General features: G+C 43.9%; 1 long non-coding RNA gene across 1 annotated transcript in view; it reads left to right on the top strand.

Annotated features, from left to right (window-relative positions):
• The window catches only part of LOC141573395 (uncharacterized), a 286,822-nt gene extending 261,147 nt beyond the window's left edge, over positions 1-25,675 (top strand). Inside the window, exons 3-4 of the long non-coding RNA XR_012499089.1 lie at positions 22,837-22,960; positions 25,569-25,675. This is a non-coding gene — a long non-coding RNA (uncharacterized LOC141573395). The remainder of the gene's footprint in view (positions 1-22,836; positions 22,961-25,568) is intronic.
• The last annotated feature ends 504 nt before the right edge of the window (positions 25,676-26,179 follow it).

Below are 26,179 nucleotides of genomic sequence, written 5' to 3'. Positions count from 1 at the left end.
CTCTAGGGACCACCCAACTTTAGCCCAGAGATTTTCCTGCTGCACTGTGGCAAACCAATTATACGTCCCCTGTTCCGTCTGATGTCTAGTTTCACTCTTTTTTGTTTTTTTATGAGCATTTGCTAAATACTTGCTGTATACACTGGCACTGGAGCTACAACGATGAATAAAAATTCCCCTTGGCCCTCTGGAGTTTGCCTTCCAAAGGGGAGATGCCCCCCCCCCCAAACAAAAGGATCAAAATAGAGACATGCACAAGGCACGGAGGCTAGGGGAGGGGGGAGTCTCTCCTCTCTTGGGAAATTACTTTCAGGGTGACTGTATTTTTCATCTGTTCACTGTGAGATGGGCAAGCCTGCCTGTAATGGCTGTAAGTAACAAATGGCCGCAAGATAATTGACCCAATAGTCTTTGGAAATGAAGATTTCTCATGATAAAGATTCCTATCAAGATATGCCTTAAATATCCCTGTTAAATCAGGATTTTGGGAGTTGGAGGATCTAGTTCTGAGTTATCAATAATCTGACTGGGCTGAAGTCAGATAGAGTCATCTTTTACAGTAAGTTTGGTCACAACCAGGTGGCTGAGTTTATTCAGAGTCAGTTTGCTGTTTAATGATCAGACTGAATGTGGAAAACTCAGTTTTAAGACCAAGTTCTAATTAATGAATGCTTAGTTCAGGAAGCAGAGCATATGCTGGGGAAGAAATGCAGAGTGCCATGGGAAAACACGAGGTGGCGAGTTAATTTTATTTATTATCCCAGGACCAGAGAAGACTTTTGACCTGAGTTTGAAAGATACCACTGGGGGATGACCGTGGTGATGGACAAAGACACCCCAGTCAAAGGCAGGAATTGTGCAAAGTGGACAGTGGGCATCGGGGGCAGCACACCGCCGGTGTGGATCCCCCATGAGCTTGAGGAGGTGAAGGAGGAGGGAACACGCTGGCTTTGGGGTGAAATGACTAGGGTCATGAATCTCATACTCAGGGGGCTGGGCCCCCGGACGTCATGCTGCAGGAAGTGGAGAGGTAATGGGCGTTCAGCGTGAAAACTGCAAGCTTGCTATTATATTGCCAACACAACCTCTGTTTTTTGCATCTCTGAGTTTTAAAGGACAGGGTATTAAACATATTTAAAATGGCAGATTTTTTATTTGTCACAATAGCCATTAGACACATATAAGGCACAAAGACTATGCTTTATAAAATGCTGTCAGAAAGGTCTTATGGATGTACTGTAAGGGACCCCAATCTGATTATGGCTCTCAGGAATGTCATCTAAAGCATTTCACTATTATCCCGTGTGGATTGGTAACCATGTGGACCTGCCTGCTGCAGCCTTGCCTTCTGATTGAATAATGATGTCCTCTGCCACTTGCAGGAAATGGCCAGGACCTGCCACGCTGTTCTAGATTTTATTTTTTCCTTGCAGGTTCTCTTGAGCAGTCCAGGTGGACAGTGAGGAGTCTCTGTCTAGTTTAGGTTGAAAGTCCAGGCATGAAACAGTCACTCCAAGATGAGAAAAGACTAGTTGCTTTTCAGGATTAAATGGTTCTGGGCTCTGTTTGCGTAAGCAAATTAATGAGCTGGGAAGTCTCATTTTCACAAGGGCTAAATTGTAAAGACACTACAGGGACAGACGCTTCAGTGTTATTGATATTTGTTCAGAGGAGGGAAGGAAATCTCATAGAATACCAAGGAAGCCTCCTAGTTCAAACTCTGTCTCCTTTTGGCAACATCATTTCAATCTCGGCAGAGGGGGACCTGGTGGAGAATATTTTTCATTTTGTCAGTTGCAGATTTTCCAAAATGCATGTGTCAGTTACTAAGTATGAAAAATAGCTTAGGGCATTTTTCTTCCCAAGATGGCGAAGTTTAAATTTTGAAGTAGAATCCTCTCTCCAGCTTCCCTTCCTTCTTCCTTTCTTCCCTCCCGCCCCTCTACCTCCCTCCGCCTTTCCTTCCTCCATCCTTCCATCCCTTCCTCCATCCTTCCATCCCTTCCTCTTCTCCCTTTCTCCTTTCCCTCTTCCTCTCCTTTCCTTCCTCAAACATTTCTTGAGAACCTGTGATATGTCTATCACAATTGGGGACAAATTTGACAAAGATGGAAAATTCAAGTCCTATTCTTAAGGAAATCATAGACCATTGGAGGAAGCAGACACCTAAAATGCATAATCACTTAATCACAATGCAACGCGAGGAGTGATTTGATTCCAATTATCTTCAGCCCAAAGGAGCTTCCCTGAGTTATCTTGGGGGAAAAAGAAAAACCTTAGCTTGGGGGAGGGTTGAGCTAGCTCAGCAGTAGAGCGTGTGCTTAGCATGCACAAGGTCCTGGGTTCAATCCCCAGTACCTCTGTTAAAATAAACAAATAAGTAAATTAAATAAACCTAATTACCATCCGTCCCCCCAAACCAGAAAGCCTTAGCTTGTCTTTTGAAGATATCCAGGAGCCTGAAACTGAGCAGTTTATCCTCTAGTAAATGTCTGATGGAAACACGCTTTCTGACGAAGGCACAAAGAGCCATTCTTCCAAAAAGCATAGCTAATTTGATAGCTCAGGAGAGCAAATGACCAAATCTTCGTATCTGACATTTTAAATAGAACTTTTATGCTTACGTTTGCTTGTGACAGTGTCATCCTGGAAATGTTTACTCTTCAAATCAACTTTAGAAGAGGCTGGGCAAGATCCCCACTCACAGAATTTCATTTCCTTCAGGAATGCAGTCTATCAATTCCCAAACTGAGTTCAAGGCCAAGTTCTGCTGCATGTATGGAAATCACACAACTGAGAGTTTGGGCTTAAAATACATTTTATGTGTTTGTTTAATTTGAAGTACAAGCCTTGTAGGTGACATTCATTTAAAATATCATTGGCCTTATAACATCTAAGCAATAAACCATTCAGTTCTTAAGCCCAGGGGGAAGCTACTATTTTCCTCATTTTAGTGATGGAGTCTCTGAGATTTGGGGAGGTTAAATGCTTCAGTTAACACAGCTGGTAGGTGACTAAAGTCTGAGTGTGAAGAAATTGTTGAGTGTCCCCTCTTTCAGCTCTGCCTCACCCCAGATGACACATGGCAGGTAAAAGAGGAGGTGTATGGATTGGATATTAAAACAAACTTCACAGTGCTGTAGAACCCACCCATCTGGCCATTCAACAAATATTTTTTGAGTTCCTGTTACATGCAAAAACAGAAACAAAAAAACCCTAGGCACTGGGGATATGGTGGTGAACAAAGAAGACAAAAATCTGCTTTCATTCAGGGAATATTCTAGAATTTCATGTTAGACAACAGACAAATAAATATGAGGTATAGTATGTACAATGGAGGTAAATTCTGTGGAGAGAATGAAGCTGATAAGGGCAGCCGGGGGTAGGCAGAGAAGGTGGGAACTCAGGAGAGTGAGGGATGAGTCTTGTGATGGCTCAGGGAAACTGCTCTGGCAGAGGGAACAGCGGCCCCTGAGGTAGGGCCAACCTGGTGGGTTCGAGTCACAGCAAGGAGGCCAGTGGGAGTGTGGGGTGAGCACTGAAGAGCCAAGGAGATGAGGTTGGAGGGGTCACAGGGCAGATCACATGTTGACCTTGGACCCTGGACTCAACTAAGAGGGGAGGTGGTAGAGATTTGGAGCAGAGGACTGATGCGAGCTTACATATTGCAGCAGGCTGGTTTCGACCACTGCACTAAGAAGGGACCACAGGCTGAAGCAGGAAGACCTGTCAGGAGGTGCTGTGTGAGTCTAAAGGAGGGAGACGTGATGCCATGGACCAAAACATTATTTCTCCAGACAAGAGGTGTGGTCCTAGAAGAATGTCCGGTCCTCTGGGCAGAAGATGAGCTCAGTACCTCTTGTCCCATCTTCAGTCCCTGGATGTTGGTGTTCTGCTGTTACCTTATAGTTAACACTTCACCACATTGATTTCTTTTTTTTTTTTAATAATAGGCTTTATTTTTTAAGAGCAGTTTCAGGTTTACAGCAGAATTGAGCAGAAAATACAGAGTTCCCACATAGCCCTCCCCACTCACACATATCTACTCCCTACCCTCAACATCCCTCATCAGTGAGGCGTATTTAGTATAATGATGAACCAACATGGAGACACTATTATCAGCCAAATCCCACAGTTTACATTAGGGGCCACTCTTGGTGTTGTGCATTCTATGGGCTTTGACAAATGCACAATGACATGTAGCCACCACTATAATACCATACAGAATAATTTCATTGCCCTAAAATTGATTTCTTGAGCTCTCCCAGAGATGTCAGATCCCAGGATCAAAGAGCCTTGGGCAAGTCACGTAAACTCCTTGGGCTCTTGAGTGCTCATTTTAGAATGATGGGAGTAATACCTAATCAGTGAATCTTTCAGAAACATTCCGAGAGATGTATATGAAAGAACCTAGTTAATAGAAAACCACTATACAAAGTGTGTGTGGGGTCTTATATACCTCATAATATTACTATTATTTTGCTAACATTTCTACAGTCATCTTCATTCCATGAGCATCAATATGAAATGTCTAAGCTGTTGCCTTTCCTTTGTCCTCCTGTCTCCACTGTTTTGTCCAAGTTTTCTTCCACAATGTCTTTCCCTTCTGTCCTTTTTTGGCCCCTGGAGTGCTAGCCCTTCTAGGGTGACATGGAGGCCATTGAAATAACCTTTTAGGGAATTGCCCTGCCTCTTCTCTCTACCTTGCATCCCATGTTCCACATTCTTTCCTTACCACATAGATTCTTAGTTGAGCAGTTGGCTTCCTTCCCAATGCAGTCTCACCCTTATCTTCCATCTCATTTTTCCCCATTCTGTTATATGAACCTGTGGTTCCAGAGCTTCCTCACCATCTCCTGCCATGTTAAATTGTTCCTGTTTCTGCTGTTTGAATTAACCACTTCTATTTGAAATATCCTCTCCTCCTTTCTTCCTGTTTAAAACTCCTCTGTCTTTCCTGCCGCTTCCCCCTATCCCAGTGCTTATTTCCCAGTAAAACCATCTTTAGGTAACCCTTGGTCCTGAGCCCAGCATGACTCATGGTTGCTACGCGTAACTGCAGACTCAGCATAGCTCTTCAAAGACAAAAGGAGACCTGAGGCTAAACAGCCGAGGCTTCAAATCCCAGCTCCTGTGATCATTTGCTGTGTGATTTTGGATACATTATTTAACATTTCTGAGCCTTGTTTTCTCAACTTCAAGATGGTTATAATAGTGGCTACCATGTCAAATTGCTCTAAGGATTAGAAGTACTTATGTAAAGTGCCTAGCCAGCCTGGCCATAGAAGTAACTGCTCAATAACTGATAGCTGTTATTGCAATTATTCCTGGTATTATCATAACCGCATATAACCATCACTGGTATTTTCATAAAATAATTATCATTTACCGTCAGCGTGAACTTCAGAACTTCCTTTTCACCAGGCTAAGCTTCCCTACTGTTAGGTTGAGGGAGTTAATCTAGCCCAGTGTTTTCCAAATGCTTTAAAACTGTCTTTTATAAAATCACACATTTTTCTTCAGTGTCCTTTAAAGTAAAAAAAAATAATTTAGTATTTTGTTTAAAAAGAGATGCAACCATTGGGGTAAAGTGATTCTTTATTTTCAGTCACATCCAAAGATGGATTTCAGAGAACCAGATATTCCATCGTGTCCCTTCCAGATCTGATATTTGGCATAATTCTGTGGCTTTTGAGGGGGGAGAAAAGCTCACCTATGTCTAATTTTTCTATCCAGAAATGACACTAGACTTTGAAGTTCACTAACATCTTTTGCCTCTCCAAAATCTCTTTTTACAGGAAAATTATATTTCCATCATTTAAACATAAAAGGCGGGGGACCATGGAACTTCCTTCTTTGTTACTGTTTGTTGGGCTGGTACAGCCCTTGCTCCAGGGAGAATCAGCACACATCCAGGTAGTCAGAAATCCCCTCTTGTAGCATGTGCTGTACGTGGTGCCTCTGTAGATGGTTTGACGCAATGGGAGCTGTTGACTCTAGAGGACAGGAAATTTACACACGGTTAATACTATTGATTCCCCTTGTCTGGAGATTAATTTAGAAAAAAGAGTCTGTTATTAGTATGAAGATGATGTGCGATGATGGGGAAAGGAAAGGGGGGGTGAATCAATACCCAGGAGTCACCATTAATGTACTACCCCTGCTATCATTCTGACAGATTTGCGGTCAAATGCTATTGATTTTTCATCAGCGTTTTCAGCTGGCTTCAGGAGGTGAGATCTCTGGGTTTTGAAAAATGAAGGGTTTTCTGATAGACATTTTTGTTCTAGCTTTTTCATCCAGGAGACAGCGTCTGAGATTTGCTGGCTCAGCCTTCAGCTTCTGTTGTATCATGTCCTTTCAGCTTTGGCTTCATGGCGTGGAAGGGAATCAGTGTAAAAGGCAGGCATCCTTGGAGGAAGGAATGGGGTTGCTTAGAGAATGAGACTTGCCCGGAGTAACCGTATAGGAGCAGGAGAGGGTGGTTAGATGCGCAGGATGAACTTGAGGACCTTAGGGCAGAGATGGGAAGTAAGACACTAATTAATAATCACTTAGCACGTGCCATGCGCCGAAGCCTTACGTACGTCATTGCATTTAAATCTCGTAATCTCCAGATGACAAAGAATGGAAATCAACAGAGTGGAAATAACTTTCCCACGTTTACACAACTGGAAAATGCAGCTGGAAATCAACCACAGGATTGTTTGAAATCCTGTCTGTTTCTCTCGAGATGTTTTAGTTCATGCCCATGTTTGCTGTCAGTGATGGGTGCTGAATTGCCAGGTGCCCGACTTTGAGGGACTTCGGTGAATCAGAAAAGCCTTGAATATGGATCTTTGTCCTGAAGTGACACATGTCTCTCCCTCCTTATTCCCGATCCTAGCCATTTATGCTTGTGTTTCCCACGGCAGAAGGCAGATGCTTTGCTGGGGTGAATGCTCCACCATATCAGATGATGATGATAGTTCTTGCTCTCAGCCCACATATGCTTAGACCTTCATAGTAAACCTAAAACAAGGTTTGAAACTGAAGGATGAGTAAAATTGTGACAGCTGCTTACCAGATGTGTCGCATCCTCATCTTCAAATTCATCCCTCGCTCCCTACCCTACTCCAAACTCCCAGGAGTCTTTGATTGCACTGGAAGGCCTTGACGCAGTCCATCCATCAGGTGAAGGCACTTCTCTCTGCAATTCCAAATTCTGTGATGTCTGATGATCACATGTAATGCCATCTGTCCATTCTGTAGCTGGGCCCCTAATCTATGTGAGATGACATCAAGAGGGAAAAAAAAAAAAAAGAACTTTGAATTGAAATAAACCTAAACATTTGCTGTAGGACCGGCATCTCACTAGGCAGTGGAATAATGCAAAGTTGAAGGTTAGCAGTCTTCTCATCTTCAAGGAGAGAGAATCTAGAGGCAGATACTTATGGGAAGACACACACATACCTGGAAGGCTGAGTTGGGTAACTGCCCTAATGCAGGCACAAAACCCACAGGGCAGGACGTGTTTATTTTCATGTGGGAGGAACAGAGATGACTTTCCCAGGTGGAAGCTTTTTATTGCTCTTTTTGGCTCCATCTTCTCTGTCCCTGCATGGAGAACATGAGTGCCTGTGTTGAGATGAAGGCTTGGAGGACCAGGATACCTGTGTACAATAAGATTTCAACTTCCCTACCTCCCATTCCTCAACCTTCTGGAACCTAGATCCTGGTCTTTTCATATCCTTTCATTTCTTCTCACAGAAGGAAAATGAATGACCTCCTATTTTCCAGATCCTAGAGAGTTTGTCAGAAATTATCCCACTTGAACTCCCCATGGTACTCAATTCTGCAGACTATGGAATATTATTTTTCCCTTGGCCTCTATGACACCACACTTCATAAAGTGTTTTGAATTAAAGAGTAGGGAATGAATCCTGGTGTGCGTTCCTTTTAATATGAAGAATATTTGTAAATTATCACACAGCCTCTAACATTTTCTGAAGTCAGCAGACAGTCATTATATAGTTATGTTGACAATCAAATTACTAGGACACAACTGTTTCTAGTGATGGGTGGTAAGGACTTTAAAAGGGTTCTAAAGAGATTAAATTAAAAATCTTAAACTAAGTTGCACTCATACCTAATATAAAAATGCTCATTTTTATTTCTTAAAAATATTACATGCAGATAAGGATTTTACTTGCTACTCATATAATAATGAATATCGACCATTTTAAAGAGAATAAAACAATTTCTTTTATCAGTATCATATTTGTACTATCATTGTTCATATTTCTAACCGCAGTGGAATCACCAGTATCTTCATTGTCCGAAAGAAGGATGAATCAGAAAAGTAAAGAGTGGATTTGCATTGTGAAAACTCCCCAAGAGTAGGGAAACTGAGCCAGAAGCCATTAGCCTGCACTTATAAGAATATCTTAGGCAAAATGTTGCTGCTCCCTCCAACAGAACAAATACCAAAAAAAAAAAAAAAGAAAAAAGAAAAAAGACACAGAAATGTAATATTCATTTCTGTATGTGGCAAGCGAAAGCCTCAATTTTGCCACTTGTTCTTCCCTTTTAGAGACCCCCTCCGTGTTATTTTTTAAAAATATTTATTTATTTATTTATTCATTCACTCATTCATTTTTTTTGGTCAGGGGAGGTCATTAGGTTTCCTTACTTATTTACTATTGGAGGAGGTCCTGGCGATTGAACCCAGGACCTCATGCATGCTAAGCATGTGCTCTACCACTTGAGCTACACCCCTCCCCACTCCCCTCCATGTTATTTCTGGTTGATTGTTCTAGTTTCCCATTTCCCAAGGTCTCCCAGTACACAGGTATGTACACGTGCTGGGCCTGTGTGAACTCCACACCCAAAGGAAAACAGAGTATTTCAGACAGATCCCAATCCGGTTTTCAATATCTGCACGTAGGAGAACTTGAAACCTGTTGACTCCACGTGTATATTTTCATTTCTTTTTAGTGTTTACTTTTAAATTTGTGTTTTAAGGTACACTTTTAAATACCTTTGACTCTATTTAGCTGGGTCTGCTCATTTGCGTTTTCGAGGAGCTGCTCCCACCTTGGCGAGATACCAGGTTTTGAATGCAAGGACCTCCCCCCGCCCGCCACCCGCCGCCACCATGGTTTTCTCAACATTTACCAACTTAGAATCTGAAATTTGACTTGTTCAGCATTTTAATCCTGTCTCCATTCCATCATGTCCCTTGACACGTGGTCTGCTATTTGTATCTTCCATAGGAGTCTCTACCTGCCTTTATCTTCATCTTTCCTCTTGGATTTCATCTTCTTTTGGTTCTTGCTGTGCCTTAACAGCCCTCTGAGAAAGGCACCCCTGTTGGTGCCCAGTAGACTGCCAAGTCAGTCATTGGACTAGAGTTAGAGCAGAAGGCAGAGGAAGTAACGGAGAGCTCACGGGGGCTGGGGCCAACCTAGCAATCTTTTGTCTAAGACCCAGGTATCTGAAAAATGGTTTCTGACTATTCACAGTCAAAGGTTCTGGCTCAGGACCTCCCTTGAGAGCCCAGGTCTATCAGTCAAGGGGAGCAACCAGGGTTGTCGAGTTGCCGGGATTCCTGCAGCCCGAGGAGAGATGTAGGAGGAGCTGGTACCAAGGAAATTAGGAGGGTCTTCTTCCAGTGCTGGGGCTAACGCTGGGGTCTTAGATCGTCAGCACTGTACCATCAGCTGCTGTCTGAGCTTCCGAGAATGTAGAGCATGTCTCCTTCTGTGTATTCCATGTGTGTATGTGTGTACCTTAGGTGATGATGGTATGTGCGTGTATGCTTGAGTGTGTACAAACCTGCTTCTGCATGGGTGACTATGGGAGGCTCTTTGTATGAGTGTGCAGATGTGAAGATATATGTACGCGTCTCGGGGAAAGTGCTGTGTACGCTGAGAGCCAGCACTCAGTAAATATTTGGAGAGTGAATAAATTATCCCACTTGTTCAGTTCCATAAATATTTATGGGATAGTTTGATGATGGTTAGAATCATAACGAGTGGTAATAATGTAAACAAGAGAAAACTTCCACTAGAATATGTGTGGAAAGAGGGGTTTGCCCCAGTATCTGCTCAGGAATTATCCAGGAGGCAGCTGCTTCTTTGTAGAAATAGACACCCCTCCTTGCTGTTCTCACTTTGGACTTATGCTCACTTTTTGCTGCTCATTACCTGTGACTCTGGGCCATTGTTTTTTTTTTTCCAGTAGCTTTCGCTACGACCACACAGGTATCATTCATGTAGATGACTGCCTTTCCTTTACAGCCTGGGCCCTTGATTTTACATAACTCTGCCAAACATTCTGTTATTTAAGACTTTTAAACTATGGTTTGGGGATAACTAAAGGGAATTACAACATTGGGAGTAAGACTCTTAATGTGAGATGCTAAACAGATTGTTTTCAGCTACCAGGGGACTAAGCTACATCACCTACCAGGACTCCTATCATGGGTGGAGGGTCTCGGAGGGAGATCCAGTCCCCTTATTCCTCGAGCGTGTGAGTTTCGGTCTTGCCCTGGGAAAACTCCACGTCCAACTATAGGGGTTAGAATTACTCAAGATCCATCCTTGTCCCTCCTGTGGGACTCAGCATACTGCAGTCACAGCTGTGCACAAGACTGCACACGTCCCAGGGCCTGAGTTGCTTGTTCTGTCAAGAACAAGTGCACGTGGGGCTGGTGTGCAACAGTTTAAGGCGGGCGACTGCATCCCCAGGCTGGTCCCTTTTCACGTCTCTCCACCGGGATGAAATAAATATACACACCTCATTCTTCTTGGGACCTTCTGTCCCAGGTAGATAAACCTTGGGCTGAACACCCAGCCCCAACCCCACCCACACATGTGAGCGCATGGTTCCCAGGGCAGAGAAGAGCTCTCCAAGACAAATACAACCCACATCCCCACGTCTGTATAAGAGTATTCGTCTGTATAAGAACGTATCTCCTAAAGTACATACACGCAGTCTACAAGGGTTTCTTCCTGGTCCCAAGGAGGGTGGTGTTTTACATTGTGGAGCAGTTGTCCCTTCCTTTCTCTACTTCTCCCTTTCCCTGTGGTGTATTAGTCCATGGCAAGGAGCCCACTTACACGTATGAAAGGGGGCTCATAACAGTGCCATTCCAAGACCTCCCATTATCTCCAGTCACTCCCCATGAGCTCAGCAAAGACCAGGAGCGTGCTTTCAATGTCTAGTTTCATCTTTTTCTTGGACCAGACCAAACCCAGGGTTCGGACTTCCTTCCTTCTCCACACCAACCTTTGGGAGGGGCAGGGATTGGTATAAAGATACATTTCCTCATCTGTAGCAACCCCTCGAGCAGTGGGGAGCAGAAACACTTTTCCCCTTATAATAAGACTTTCACCTTAATTCATATAATAGTCTGTCATTTACAAAGAACACGGATGACCCTCTCCACCTGAGGTTAAAATTTAAAAAAAAAAACTCTTAAAATAATAAAATAGTTTTACATACATTGTCTCATTTAATGAACCATCTTGAATTTAGCACGAGCAACTCTCCCTCCAAAAGAGCTTAAGAAGCTTTATCTAAGGGTCCTGGGGTGTGGGAGAGATGTGAGCAGTGACTGCCTTCCCCACCCACTGCTGAGGACAGCCCGGTAACTTCTCATCAAGTTGTCTGTCCCCCTTATTGGCAGTTTTGACTTGACCTTACCACTGTGCACTTCAATGATCTCTAATCCATAGGCTGTTAAGATGCTAATGGGGAGGAAAAAAGTCCTTACCCAGAGGAAGCTCTGGAATCCCCCCCTTTCATTCTGTGCAGTGGTCTTTCTTGCTCTCCTTCTGAACCACACGGAAGAGTGAAGGGAGCAGGCTGCCCTTCTTTTCCTTCTTAGAAGGTCACCAGTTCGATACAAAGAAGGATGCATTTCTAACTTCTTTAAAGAGAGGCTTTAAACATATTTAAATCATCCAAGTTGCCGTCTACATGGCTTCGTGATGTAAAGCAGCATCAATGGTTGTGTAGATGGAGAGGACTGTAGCAAGTCAGACACACAGGGAGCAGAAAAGGGAAGGTTTTTATGAGGCTGATACATTTGGCACCTTTATATTTTAATAAAGAGCTCGTGTCTAAATTATGAGAATGTTCTTGAGAATGAGGCACGGGCTTCTGGAACCTTTAGTATTTGAGGATATTTTAACTGCAAAATAATAACTTGACTGGAGCTTCTTTGAGTGGGTAAGTAGTAAAAATGACAAGGGGCATTCAGAGATGCTTTCACAGTATCCCTTCATCATCTGAAACTTTAATAGAGTCACGATTTACTGAAGGAATAACATACTCCTATACATTAAATGCTGGGGGTGTTACAACGTTGAATGTTCTTGGAAACTATCTGTTCAATTACGTATGTTCCTCCAGAAATTCTGCTGAGATTACGCGCGTTGCACTTGATCGGAGTGATTTTTGCAGACAACGACTGCTGTGTTTCACTTTCTTTCCAGCACAGCTTATGGACGAGTGATAACTCTGAATCATGGTTATGTGGGGTTTTCCAAGGTTGATGAAAAGCCCAATTTTGTTGCCTGTGAGGGAAAAAAAAATCTGAAGCTTTTCTCTGGGCGGCACATATATCTGAATAACACTGCCATGTTAAAATTACTTAATTAATTAAATAAATCATTGTCTAGCGAACCGGCTCTCAGGTTTAAATTCAAAGTGACAACAGCAAAGAAAAAGCAAAGCAGAACAACACTTGCATTTAAGTCTGGGCTCTCATTAGTATTCCTTCCCAGTCGCAGGGTCTTCAGCAGAAAATAATGCAAATTATGTAATAGCATCATTTTGAGGATAATTAAGGACATGAATATGCAAGTCCTCTATGTGTTATAAATTCCTGTTGCTAATTATAACCATGATTTATTAACTCAAGCAGTATTAATTGAAGTCTTTCTGGGTATTGTGTTAAGCACTGTATCAGAATAAAAAGATGAAACAAAAAAGATAATTTCTGCTTTCAAGGAGCTTGCAGTCTACAATAACATTAATGGCTAGCATTTACAGGGCACCATTATGCCCAACACTGGGTAAAGCAAAATTTTAAAGACAAACGGGGGTACAAAGAGACCATGTACAGTGGAGCCTGTGAATAGGCTAATTGTAAGAGCTGAGTTTGCATCTGGACCTGCCAGGGTCCTGGATAAGTTTGGTGGAAGCTTCTGGACACCCTAAAGACATAGAATATCTAAGGATCACACTCCTACCCCTAGGAGGTGACCCTGGCATGGATGTATGGACTTCACCAGTTACAACGGTACTACTGGTGGCCCATGTGCATTTCAGAGCCCCACAGCGGCCACACCTAGATCTGCCCAGACACAGGCAAACCTCATCACAGCAGAAGCTTCCTAAGCTTCAAGGGAGCATCTGTATGGTCTGCTAAGCATCATGCAACCCAGGGGCAAATGTGACCATAATGGGGATGGGTAAGTCTATGCCTATTAGGTGACAGATTATAATGGCTTCTTGGATATAATTTTTCATCTAAAATTCTTTAGCAACTAGATATGTTAACCTATTGGCCACCATGTGTTATGATCTGGGTTAAATGCTGTTGAACTGGTGACTGATTCAGCCTAATATCCTGGGAAAAACGTGTTCAAGGATAGGTATGATCATTCATTGTACAACAGACTGCGGTGGGTACCACTGTTATCCTCATTTTAGACCACAACCTAGAGGCTTAGAGAGGTTAAGTAAGATGCATAAGGTCATACAGTTTGTGCAGCTGGAGTTCCAGTACAGACAGGGTTCTTGATCACAACACAAACATGTAGATTTGAGGATGAAGTCAAGAATACCAAACTCTGCTTTGGGAAGTTCCATTGGGGAGGTGACTTGCTTAAACGAATCTGAAGAATGACGAGGCATCCTGCAGGAATGGGAATGGCCACATCAGGGTAGGGACTCCCTAGGACAAGGGCACAGAGGGAACAACAAGCAAGGGAGGAACACAATCAATTCACATGATGCTCAGAGGTGAGGCTTCACAGAGTACAAAGGCCAGCCTAGGCAGACCTTGGTTTGCCATCGAAAGGAGGCTGCCTTCCATCCTGTAGGAGATGGGGAGTCCATCAAAGACTTTTTAAGCAAAATGGTAATGAATTTGGGTTTTAAATTTAGGAAGATGAACCCTGAGAACTGTAAAGGAGTAAGACTTAGAGTCCCATGAGGGAGCTGAAATACTGGAGGGTAGATGAAGAGATGACTGATGACTGGTGGTCTCCTCCTCCCTAACATTTACATCATGGTGTAGCCAGAAGGAAGGGGGTGTAAAATGTTTAAACAGAACCCATGGAGCTGCTACAGCAGGGAGGGGGCTAGCGGGAATGCGTTAACGGGAAGTGAGAGGGACTTGGGTTTTGACCATCGAGAGGTTCATTTTCAGTTTGGAAGCAACTATGATGTGACTTTTCCCATCCGAAAGGATGGGATTTACTTTGCATGCTCCCACATACACACAGGTGTGTGCACAGACACGCACACCCACACATGCCCAGAGGCAGAACACAATGTCAGCTCACTCAGAAAGAGACAGAAGCCTCTAACGTCTCTCTGAAATACGTAAAATGTCCTTGATGACAGCTCGACATTAAAGTGAGAACTTGAGACAATTACCAATAGAAACAAAATTCTTTCTACTGTTATCAGTGCCTCTTAAAGACAAATCACAATTCCAGTGCAGGTTATGTGGGGCAAGAACGGTGCACAACACAGAGGTTGCCTTCAGGGTCCAAAACATGAAAAAGAGAGATTTTTTTTTTCTAGTTAAGGGTTTTTTTTAACATAACTTAGGAGAATTGTTAAGCTAATATTAAGATAATAATATAATATCAGTTAGCTGGAAGCCTGAACACCAGACATATCAAACAATGAAATTATTTTTTATTAATGAACAATCGTTTAAAAAATAATGCCATCGTTATAATCGAAAATGCCTATAATGCTTTAAAGTAACTTGTTAATAATGGTAATTGCAAGATGTGGGAAGCCCTAGATGAATTCACTGACAATCAACCACAGACTACTTTACTGAACAGTTAGCTAGTTTACTTTGGAATTGGCCCAACTCCAATTCTACAGAATTTAATAGCAAAGGACCAATAGAACAATTTGCTAAAGGACCCTTTTACTTAATACTTAATTAACCAAAAAAAAAAAAAGCAACAACTTTTTTATTAACCACTTAGTGTAGAGCAATTATTTGTGTTTCACTGAGGCTGGCCTAATATTCTGTGCATTTTTACATCATATTTTGTAAGTTTTGAATTTCACTATGTTAATAGCATGAACGTCAAGGATATCAATGAATGTATGAACTGTCTCTCCAAGTTCATGTTAAATCCAGTCTTCTGGCTTCCCCGCTACCCTCAGCTCATGAATTTACTTCTTGAGCAGGAGAAAAATGAAGGATTTGTACAGAGTAAACCTGAATTTTGTGCTTGGGAAGGATTTTGTATAAACATTTTCACACACTACATTTTGCATGCATCACTCAGGCACATACATGCCCATGCAGACACAGAGGCTCTTCTTTATTCTTGGATAGTCCTTGCAACTCAGTCCCTATATGGAGTAAAACAACACTGTATTTCTCATCTCAAATGACCCTCACTTGAGATCTGATTCTATCGGGTCTCCATCACTATCTCCATGGGTATGTATAATTTCTGTATCATTAAAAAATAAAGAGTAATTGAGCTATCCACTCCTGATATGAATTTTCAGGCAGAATCTATATATTTCATAGCACAGGTAAAAATAAAGATGTATTTCTCGTTTCAGATCCACAAATCTCTTCTGAAATGCTTACTGCTTTATAGGCAAATTATGGGCTATTTCTTACACATAGTCTAAGGTGTCGTAATATGTATCTATCAGCCTGACTAAGCAAGTCAGGTCTGTGGATATGGGCTAGAGTGTGTATGTTTGTGTAAGTGTGTATGTGTGTGTATTGTTTTGGTGGATGTGTGATATATACAGATAAATGAGTGAAATATTCCCAATCTTGGTGCACAAATCAAGTGGTATCACCTCTTTTCTCTCAATCATGAAAGCAAATCAGTGAATCAACTAAGTAGAAAAGGCAGTAACCTGGATTGGAAATACACTGAGTGAAAGAAACCTATCCTATCACTGATAAATATAAAATATTTAACATTTGTGGCCTGCTTGACAGGTGAAATTCAAAAATATGAAAAATTACAAACCAAAAGCATGCTGTACATTAACTATCCTCAAAGAAACCAGAACCACTAGGAATTTTATCATTGATTGATAGAAATCTCTCTCTCTCTCTCTCTTTTCTTTCTTTCTTTCTTTTTTTTTTTTTTAGTAAATCAATACTTCAACAAACTGATCATTTGAGCTTGTGATTCTTGGGGAATTAGTTGGCTTGGAGATTTTGAGGGAGGATGACAGTACAGCAGTGTCACAGTGGTCTTCTAGTAACGATTTAGTTGTATGTTTACTAGTGTTTATATACATTGGAAATAACTGTTTGAAAGCATTTGTAGATACCATGGATTGCAAAGTTATAGCTATGTCTTATTCAGGAAGAAGAAGTAAGAAATAAAAAGGAGAAAGAGAGAGCATCAAAATTAGGAAAGCAAAACTTTCCCAGAAATTTTCAGCCTGTTTCTGCTTGTATCTCATTGGACAAAATTGTGTCACATGGTCAATCTTAGCTGCAGGAGAATCTGGGAAGTGCAGTTTTCATCTTGGCCCATTCCTCCTCCCTCAAGTGTAACTGCAGTTCTGATCAGAAGGAAGGAAGAGGACTTGGATATTGGGAGAGCAACCAGCAGCGTCTCCCTGCCAGAATGGAAGTTTCTCTTTCTCATTGTCTTTTCTGCTCACTGTTTAAGTCCTTACTGTGATAGATCTTTTTTTTTTTTTTTTTTTTTTTTTAATTTGTTGTCTCCTTTCCTCCCCATTGAATTATATTTTACTGTAGCACTTCTGGGTAGAAGGGTTAGGGATCATCTAATTTACCACTCCTTTTGTTTCACTGATGAGAAAACTGAGGCTCAAAACTGCAGTTACCTGCCCGAGGTCACATGATGAGTTTGAAACCGCAAGTAGAGCCCCAGGCCAGTGCTGTTTCCCCAGGGCCATGCTGCCTGTGGGGAATGAGAAGAAAAATCAAATGGACATATTTCACTTTTATTTTTCCGAAGTGAAAGCTCCAGCCACCAACTTCTTTGCATTTTAAATTATTTGCACTTGTGGAATTCAATTTCTAGCCAGCCAAGCATAATTGTAACACATTGCCAGTTTTTCTTATTAAGCTTCCTACACACTCTGTTACAGGATCATGCAGCTGCCAGACGGGAAGGGGAGTTCATAGGGGCCTCTCTCCACTTGTTCATCAAAAAGATTAAAAGCCAGTATATGAGAATAACTTCACAGAAGCCACCGAAAACCATTGCCAGAAAAATACCCCAAATAATATTTCCAGCTTCCTGCCATTTTCTGAACCATTTTTTAGAGATTGCTGCTCAAAAGAGGCTGTATGATAGGTTGGGGAGGCTCTGACTGAGGAACATGGGTCCTGGCCCTCTTTCAGTCTCTTCTATGAAATGAGTGACCTTGTGCAGATCACTTTCTTTCTCTGGCTCTCTTTCTCCTGCAGCAAGGGGAGGTTGCTCTGGAATTGAGATCTCAGCTCTGGTTGCACACTGGATTGAATCACTGAAGGGCATTTAAAATGATCGGTGTCTACATTTCCCCAACTATTTTGTTTTTATTGGTTTTGGGGGTAGGGCATAGGTATCAGCAGTTTCTGTAAGCTCTCTAGGTGATGCTAATATGTGGCCAGAGTTGAAATCCACTGAGCTTGATATTCAAAATGTGGCCCACTGACCAGCAGCATCACATAGCTTGTGATATGGTGAGAAATGCAGAATCTCAAGTCCCACTCCAGACCTGCTGAATCAGAATCTGCAAGAACCTCAGGTGATTCAATCTACTACAAAGCTAGAGAAGTGCTGCCGAGATTCCTCTCAGCGCTCTCATTTCACGATTCTATAATATTGGGTTGCTTTCTTGCTCAAAAACCTTCAGTTGCTCCCCATGCAATCTAAATTCTTCAGACTAGTGTTTAAGGCTTGTTATCACTAACCTAGCCTTCTCGCCAAACACCCCTCCTGTTATGTGTTCCGACTTTTGGAGATCTGTTTTCTTTCTTTATCCCCCAGCAGCCCTTGGTTGTTTCTGCCTGGCTGGCATGCCTCCCAAGCCCAGGTGTACATGTCAAAGTCCAGCCAGCGGTGACTTGCCCTGGCCCACTGCGCATCGCTAGCACGTACCCGTTCTGCTCTGATTTGTGAGTTGCCCGAGGTACCTTGGATTGTTACCACTGGATTTCTTTTTCTTACCTTTGTATTTAGACTAGAAGGTCTTTTAAGACAAGGACGATATCTCAGCCATCCTTGACTCCCAAGCACACACTCAAAACAATACGGCGGACAGGCAGTAAACGTTTACTATCAAGGCTTACTGGAGTGAGAAGACCAGTGACCTGAAAGGGACATGAGGTGGATTTTGTAATCCCCGATGGAGTGACCTTCTCTGGGTCTTGGTTTTCTTGTGCATAAAAGACTTTTAGGTGCCTTCCAGCTCTGGCATTCTGGTATTTGTTGGGACCCAGTTTTATCCAAACATGGTCCCTGAAGACTGAGTCCTCAGCTCTCCTGTATTTACCAGTAACAGTTTGCACATATGAAGTGTGTTCAATTTATACAATCCTTCATACAGGCTTTCAATATACTGTCTTATCCTGCCCTTGAAAATAAGCACTGCCCCATAGGTCTGAAACTGAAAGAAATCAGGCTAATTCGGTGAGAATCAGGCAGCTGAATGAGTGAGAAACTAAATAAACTTGGCTTGGTCTTTCCATTCTCTTGTTTGGTTTTCAAGGGAATTGTGACCCTTTGTCTCTCAAGGATTTGGTTGGGGGATCGGTTGGAAATCAACTGTGGTTTTTGCCCTGAAGATTTTTCTGCTGAGTTACACAGCTATCTGGTCAACCACAATAAGCACCCCCCTCACAGCTATTTACAGCTCACATCTTACCATTCTCAGTCAGCCCCACAACAACCCTGTGAAAGAGACATACAGGAGCTAGCACAACCCTAGTTTGGAGCTGATGAGGCAGGCTCAGAGAGGTCAACTGATTTGCCAGTTATTTTCTGTGGTTTTCCAAGGTCTGGTTTTTGTTTCCGCTGCCCCAGAAGCACCTGGGGGAACTTACCAGCCCCTCAGAATTCTTGGCCCCAACTCGATGGAATCTCTGGGGGCGAGGCTCAGGAGCCTGTCGATGTGAAAGTCCCCTGGGGGGACTCTTCAGCGTATCGGAGTATGAGAACCACCTTGCAAGGAAGTGTCCTCTGTCCCCAGGAGGACTAATCTGAGCCTCAGGGTGGCTGCACTGTCTCCCTTCCCCAGGCAAAGGCTTGGAAACTGGGTGTGTTACCATAGTCATCCGCGCAGCCGTTGAGAAAGGTTACCTCCAACACAAATTCGGCATGGAGTGGCCTGGGAATCTTGCTTTGTAAACAGTCTTGTAGATGAACTTGGTACTCAGCAAGGCTTGGGAACTGTTTTCCTATGGCTACGTTGAAACCAGACTGGGATATTTTTAAAAGGCTGCAGTCAGCAGAGAGAGTAATTTGTAAGTGGATAACCTGATGCATTTAAAGTAAGGCCATAGCGCTGTCTGTCTACCTTCCACTCTGTCTCCTTTGGAAAGACCTCTTCCCCCTACTTGACAGAAATGCCTTGAAGACTCCTTGAAGTCTTTATAGGAGAGAGAAAGGCTGAGGGAGGGTTTCCCAGCTTCTGGTTCTCTGTCCGAGGCCGGCACTCTTGCCACGCTCCCATGTTAGCGGGCCCTGGGCTACACGCAGACTTCTAGCTCCCAGTAGCTTCTGGGGTGGAACTGCTGGTGTTGGTTTCCTACACAGAGTCAGATAAAAATAGAAATAACAAGCCCTCATGTCGGAGAGCACTTTTCCATTCACAAAGCACATCCGCATCTTTTTATCTCATTAATCCTCCCTGACAACAGACCTGTGAGGTAGATGCCGTTACCCACACGTTACAGATAATGAGATTGAAGCCGAGAGACAAAGCGCCCAGCTCTGTCGGGGTTAATGAATCACACGGGGAGCGGACTACCTGGGGGTTCTGGTGCCGGGACCGCTGTTCTTTCCACTTAGCATATCAGCCCACCCCATTCTCACAACGGCCCTGATGGAGCAGGTGTTTTATTCTCCTCGTCCGAGGGCAGAGCTGGGGGTAGACAGGATAAGCCCCAAGTCACCCAGCTCCTAAGTGGGAGGACCAGGATCCAAACCCAGTTCTCGCCCACTCTCAAGCCAAACTGTTCTTCCGGTTTCATGGCGGTGCCATCTTCCTGGCAGGCTTGAATTATCAGCTGTGTTTAGCGCACATTGTCGGCATCAGCTGTGCAGAGGGACCGCCACGCTTCAGTGCGCAGGGCCTATAACAAATACTCCACTGACATACACTCTACTTTCTGTTTTCTTCTAAAATGCTGGTCCTGACCCATTAAATTTGTTTCATAACCCACTGAAAGGCCACGACCTGCAGTTTGAAAAACTCTTTTCAGAGTGTTCGATCATTTGCTTATGATACTTACTTGCACTTTTTCTACTTGGTCAAAACCACAAGTGGAGAAACTGGGACACGTTCCTTGCTGGTCAGCCTCGGATCTGATCGGCTTGGGCTCCTCCGCCCAGGCCCTTCCTGGCTTCCCTGGCCCCCTGGGCCAACCTACCACCTCCCCGGCCGCAGAGCGGGGATGCTGGGGGCTGGAGGTGAGTGCCCGCAGTGCAACGTCTCCTTGTTAATGAGCACATCCTTCACAGCTTACCCTTTGCTGACGACTGTGAACAGTAATAAAAATGTGAGCAAACAGGGAGACTTTAGTGTGTTTATTGCTGCTATTGAGAAAATAATGTGATAATAAACAGGGCTGGTAGTGGAAATTGCTTCTAAGAATAAAATTATGTTATTATGAGTTACATGCAGCCATCAAAAAGCGTTTCGTCTCTCCAAGTGGGAACTGCCTGGCTGCTTGGCGCGGCTCCATGGGGCCTCCCTCCCTCCCGGGGGCCCCACTGCTCTCTCCTCTCTCCAACTTGAACTTCCAGCCTCATTGACTTCTTGGCATTGCCGATCTTTGGAAAGGGGGCAGCCTGGGTGGCACTGCGTTTTAATTAGTGCATTTAATCCCTGGCCTGTGTGCTGACGATGCATGTTGCCTTTCTTTGCAGAGTCTCATTAGGTCTGGACGAGGAGACTCTTCTTTAGTATATGATGGAGAAATTAACCTGGGCGCCGCAGCAGTGGTCCATGTGGAAGAGGATCGCCTTTTATATCCGCGAATAGCCGATCCTGTCATTAACACGGGCATCAGAGTTTAATGAAAGTTTGAGAGCTTCGCTTCTGTACTAATTAGAAAGAAAATGACAGAAACTACGTCAGGCTTGTAGAGCTGAGTTGGCTTTGATGACACCCAGACTTCCACAGGCTAAGGACAAAATGCCTTGAAGCCTTTTCATTCAGGCTTTGTCCATGATTCTGCCTCGTACCCTGTCTTTTCACCATGTTTGCTTATATTCCTCTTTCTGCTGGGAATCTTTCAACTTCCAGCATTCACCTGTCCAGATCTTACTCAACCTGCAGTGACCTTCCCAACCGTGACATCCTACAAAAAGTTACACCAAACCCCATGAGCTCTTCCTTCCCCATGTGATGCCCACATGCGATTAGAGAACTTGTCCTGGTCTCCTGAGTATGAAGCTAATTGCATCTCATCCTTTATTAGATCATAAGCTTGTGGATTCAGAGTGTGGTTGTCCTTCATCTCTGGTCTGGCCCAGGGTACATCAGAAGCCACCTGGGGTGCGTGATGTGGCAGAAGATCCAGATGAAGTGGGCTGACTGTCCGATCTCCATCGCGCGGGATGAGGCTGGGCTAGAGAGAGGCGAGACAGGCCCCTAGCATGCAGAATGTAAAGAGGAACTTGCAGGACCCCAGGAGGGAGTCTCTCTTGAAGGTGCTTGTCCTAGACATGTCTCCTGCCTTACCCCAGTCCTGGCCTTGCTGAGCAGACTGAGGACGGGGCGGGGGACTCTCTTAAAGAGGCACCTGCTATTCCTTTTATGAGGACAGCGTAGACTTCTATGACCAGGATTTGTCTGAGAGCCTCCTCAGCTCTGCCTTTGTCCTCTGAAGGTCCTCTTAGTTCTGTGGCTTTCCTCCTCACCCAGTCCGTTAGGGCTTGGGCCTCCACTGCTGTATGTGTGCTTTCGGTGGTGTGTCCCAGGCTTGCTCATCCTTGGCGCCCTGCTCTGGTCCTTCATCCACCCCCCACGTGGGACACTGCAGAGCCTCCCCTGGTGCCCCCGCCTTCAGAGTCCCACTGCGCTGGGCCTGGTCCGTGCTCCATCTCAGAGTGGGTCCAAAAGCTACTCCGGTGCCCTTCTTCCCAGCCACCATTGTCTCCCCCTCTTCCTCAGCCCATGTGGGCAGAGACTGAGTCCCCAGGGCCTGCAAAAGACGACATCAGTGGGACATTCGTGGATTTTACAAAATTTCCTGTTTAATTTGCAATGGCAAATCAGAGTGCTTAAGCAGAATTATAAATGAGATTCTTTAAAGAGTAGACTGCGTACAGCATGTGAGCATGATAAGGAGGTAGTGTATTTGATGGAGCTTTGTGTTTAAGGTGAGGGTGAGTCCCTTCACTCCTTCGTTTATTCATCCAGCAGGGCAAAGGTCTGGTCTAGCCGCATCAGGAGCTGAGGCCGACAGGAGGCTGCCTTCACACTCCTCACCCTCTACAGGGAGGAAGCAGAGTCACCTAGGACATAATCCTTGAACAAGGTCATGGTAAGTGGCATAAGTGAGAAGAAAACAAGCCGGGGCTGGATGGCGAGGGGCTGAGGATGGGGCTGTGGTGATGGGGAGGTCTTCAGAGGTGATGGCATCTATGCTGAGACCTGAGGATTGGAGGAGCTGCCGAGGGCATTGCCAGGGCAGAACAAGAGCAGCGGCTGGAGGCTGGGACTCTCTCCACGGGTCTGAGGAGCAGGGGCTGGTCGTGCGGCTAGAGGACCATTAGTGAGGGCAGGAGTGGCACCAGAGGGGCTTGGAGAAGCATGTGGAGGTCACATTCAGCAAGGGCTTTGGACTTTGTTCCTGGTGGAACTGGAAACACTTGAAGGGTATTGATCAGGCGAATGACATGATTTGATTTACACTTTCAACGATCACTGTGGCATATGTGCGGACCAAATTGCGAAGGGCCCAGAGTTCTGCACAGCCACCCAACCTGGTAACTATGCTTTTAGACAAAACACAGAGGTCTGTAACATATAGAATGCATGGCAGACTCTAATTTTAGGCAGTTTTTATATGTTTCTTCCTGGCTAGAAACTTACCTTTAAGAACAAACAAACAAAAACAAAACCAAAAAAGCTTTTTGTTTGCAGCAAATATTTATAATTCTCTTAATAATAGTTGTACATTTTCCCCCTTTTTGTCCTTCTTTTTTATCAAATCCACAACACCCTCATGCTGTTCAGCATGTGCATAATATATGCTTGATCTTTGCCTGTGTCCTTTTCCAAGAAAACTGAATGTAAGTCTATTGGCTGAAGGAGCAGATGTCATTTCTTTGAATTTGTCACACAGAAGAACCTGTTATTCACTGATGTCCAGTTTTATTTGGTCTTTGGAATAGCAAAGCTCTTTAGGGATAAGAACACTTTCACAGTGCTTGAACATCATCTCACAGAGGACACTTTCTCGGTAAAAACAATCTCTGGCCCTCACTGTGGTCACCGGGGAGGAAGTAGCAAAGATGGCCCCTATGTCCAACTGAGTATGTGTCCTCTTTGTAATGACCTTCGGTAGACCCACCCCACCACCCTCTGAATCTCTATCCTCCTTTATTCTGAGAAAGTGGGTCTGCTCAGAGGCTAGTGGGGAGCTCTCAGAAGGAACTATCCCTGCCGACACCTTGACCTCAGACTTCCAGCCTCCAGACCTGTAAGATAAGTCTCTGTTGTTTGAGCCCCTAAGTTTGTGGTACTTGGTTACGGCAGTCCCAGGAGGTGCCCGACCCAGCTCCTGCTGATCACGGTCTCTGGGGGAAGCCCCAGGGATCTGACTTTTTCAAATGCCCTTCAGTGGCTTCTGAGGATGGGGAGGGGCTGGGATGCACAGTTCCATCTCCCTGCCTGTCCTGTCCCTGTGCATCCTCAGATGCTCCCCTCATATCTGATCCCCCGCCACCCTCGCTGACTTGCTCAGAGGTTTTCAAGGCTCTTGTGGGATGTTTGGCCACATTGCAATCACAAATGAATCAGTCAAGATGAGACTGTTCACTTACTAAAACAGACATTTGTTGCCATTCCTCTGGTTTAGAAAAAAAATTGCGAGTATGTCATCCTAGTACCTAATACACATACAAAAAAAACTAAACTTCCAACTGCATTCTCTGCACCTCGCCTGGTGCTGACTACGTGCTAAAGCAAACGTTGTCAGGGATGACAGTCTTTCTAATTTCAGAGAATCTGAGTAATGTAATTTGAAAACTATGGTTCCTGAGCCATTAGCTAAATAGAAAGAGACCGTTCTTCATTCTAGAATGTCTGGGGGACTCTGTTCTTTCAGAGAGACCACGGGGAGAAACTTCTTCCCAGACAAGCCGAGTTAGCAGTGTGTATATAGAAACCAAAGACAGGAGGGAACTTTTAATTATACTTCTGGCCAGTTTGATCTCCACGACCAGCCTGCCCGTCCTATAGCACCGACTTCTCTATAGTGATTGAGCAGAGGTGTTTTATTACGAGTCTGTGTCTCAGGAACCTGGAACATTCTTCACTTCACCCTTTGGGCTGAAATTTACCAGGCTTGTTCTCAGCCCCCAGGTGATTTTTTTTTTCTCCTGAAACTGGTAAATTTCTGCTCAGCCATTTTTATGCTGCTGGAGCACAAAGCCTAGTTATCATGCTCCGAAAATTGTTTAGATGCTTTCCACCCACTGCCAGCCAAATAACAGGAACTAGTTTGTATTTTTTTTTCCTAAAGTGAAAATTTTCCATGGCCTCTTTTGAGTGCAAGAACTGATTCTTTGTCACAGTGTGAGGTTTTCTCAGCCTGAAGCAGTACAGGAGAAGGAGAGAGCGTGGGCTCGAGTTTGAATCACACTTTTCCAATCATTATTTGTGTGATCTCGGGCAAGGTTATCTTTTCCCCAACCTTGTTTTCCTCATCTGTAAAATGGGACAGTAGCACCTTTCAAGTTTATGGTGAGGATGGGGCACTGATACATGTGTAATGGCTGGTGACATGGCACAGGTGGGGCTTCTTAAATCTGGATTCTCACTGGAATCACCTGGGAGCTTTTAAAACAGAACTTCCTCTCATCATGGACAAAATGAATTTGATTCTTGTGGTGCGACCACACCTGAATCATTTTTATATTCTCCAGGAGATTTGGAAGCTCGGTGAAGTTTAAGAGCTAATGGGTCCAACAAAGATGAACTTCAGAAGCATCATGCCAAGTGAAAGAAGTTGACACAAGAGACCACAAACGGTATGAGTCTTTTGACATGATGTGCTAGAAATGGCAGAGCTGTGGAGACAGAAATTCAGTGACAGGGCCAGGGATCTGGGGAAGGAGATTACTGCACAGGGCACAGAGGAATGTTTTTGGGTGAAAATATTTGATATATTGATTTGTCAATATTCATTCACCTGTATGCTTCCAAAGGTAGATTTTATTGTGTGGAAATTATACCTCAGTTCAAAAAAGAACTCATAGCATGGGTCCTCAATAGCCATTATTTTGATGATGATGATGTAGTAGCAGAAAGAAGGCAGCAGGAGTTTGAAACAATTTCCAAAGGTTGTGTTTTTTGATGAGGACCAGCTTGAAAGCCATGAAGCGTTACAAGATAGATAGCCATAAATCCATAATTTGAAATGTGCACATTAAAATGAATGCATTCGACATGCTTTTCGTTCCAGGTGTTCAGGTAAGCATGCCGAATGGGGTTTGCTGACTCTTTCATTACTAATGATGAATAAATCACAGATGAT

This window comes from Camelus bactrianus, chromosome 15 (genome assembly GCF_048773025.1).
Source record: "Camelus bactrianus isolate YW-2024 breed Bactrian camel chromosome 15, ASM4877302v1, whole genome shotgun sequence".
Lineage (NCBI taxonomy): Eukaryota > Metazoa > Chordata > Mammalia > Artiodactyla > Camelidae > Camelus > Camelus bactrianus.
Note: the sequence above shows the minus strand (reverse complement) of the source record. Positions and strands in the feature narration are given on the sequence as shown.